We start from the raw sequence: 1,503 nt of genomic DNA, 5'->3' as shown, positions 1-1,503 counted from the left end.
AGACGTCAGCGACGGAGCGGCGCGCGCCGGATTGGAACGTAAGCCTGCTCTTGTATTAAGGGGGCTAGTTCCGCTTTCGGCCGCGTACGCAACGTGCAGGTGTGCTATGGGCGATGGGCCCAGACCCCTGTGCGCTTAGGTTTAGACCGGCGTGCTGGCCTCTCTGTTTTGCCTAGGTGGGGCTGCGACGTGTTGATCTTCCGCGGTCGGGCATGACCCAGGAAAGTGTGTCCGGCCAAATGGGATCGAGCGTGTTGGGGAATGTGGTGCACCCCTGCAGGGAAGTTAATCTATTCGAATAGCCGTGATCTTCGGTAACAGGACGACTTGGAGTTGTACCTTGACCTTATGACAACTAGAACCGGATACTTAATAAAACACACCCTTCCAAGTGCCAGATACAACCGGTGGTCGCTCTCTCTCAGGGATACGAGGAGGGGATCGCCGGGTAGGATTATGCTACTGGAGATGTTACTTGGAGATGCTACTTGGAGATGCTACTTGGAGGACTTCAATCTACTCTCTTTTACTTGATGCAAGACGGAGGCTACCAGAAGCGTAGTCTTCGACAGGATTAGCTATCCCCCTCTTATTCTGGCATTCTGCAGTTCAGTCCACCGATATGGCCTCCTTACACATATACCCATGCATATGTAGTGTAGTTCCTTGCTTGCGAGTACTTTGGATGAGTACTCACGATTGCTTTCTTCCCCCCTTTTCCCCTTTTCCTTTCTTTCTGGTTGTCGCAACCAGATGCTGGAGCCCTGGAGCCAGACGCCACCGTCGACGACGACCCCTACTACACCGGAGGTGCCCCTACTACGTGCAGCCCGCTGACGACGACCTGGAGTAGTTTAGGAAGATCCCAGGCAGGAGGCCTGCGCCTCTTTCGATCTGTATCCCAGTTTTTGCTAGCCTTCTTAAGGCAAACTTGTTTAACTTATGTCTGTACTCAGATATTGATGCTTCCGCTGACTCGTCTATGATCGAGCACTTGTATTCGAGCCCTCGAGGCCCCTGGCTTGTATTATGATGCTTGTATGACTTATTTTATTTGTAGAGTTGTGTTGTGATATCTTCCCATGAGTCCCTGATTTTGATCGTACACATTTGCGTGCATGATTAGTGTACGATTAAATCGGGGGCGTCACAAGGCCAAGAGGATGGAGAGAAGCACGAGGCACGAGAGCAGCAGCACCGGAGCCACACGGGAAGGAACTACCTCCATCGCCGTCATGCGGGATGCCCGAGTCTTCGGTACTGTCGCGGTCGCCGTCCGGACGCAGCAGCAGGGCATACCAGGCCACCCCTGGCCCAGCCAGGCCCAAATCGGGCCCGTAAAGCCTGCCGGCCACGCTGCAGCAATGCGACACCAGCGCCGCCATCATCCACCCGCCCATCGCCGCTCCCCTGCCTCCCGGAAGCCACACTGACGACCCTCCCCGCCGCCGGTCCACCCAGACCCAGATGGGGCCCGGAGGGCCCAGATCTGGGACGAGAGGG

Source organism: Triticum dicoccoides, chromosome 6B (assembly GCF_002162155.2).
Source record: "Triticum dicoccoides isolate Atlit2015 ecotype Zavitan chromosome 6B, WEW_v2.0, whole genome shotgun sequence".
NCBI lineage: Eukaryota > Viridiplantae > Streptophyta > Magnoliopsida > Poales > Poaceae > Triticum > Triticum dicoccoides.
The sequence above is the reverse complement of the archived record's forward strand: the minus strand, read 5'-3'. Positions refer to the sequence as shown.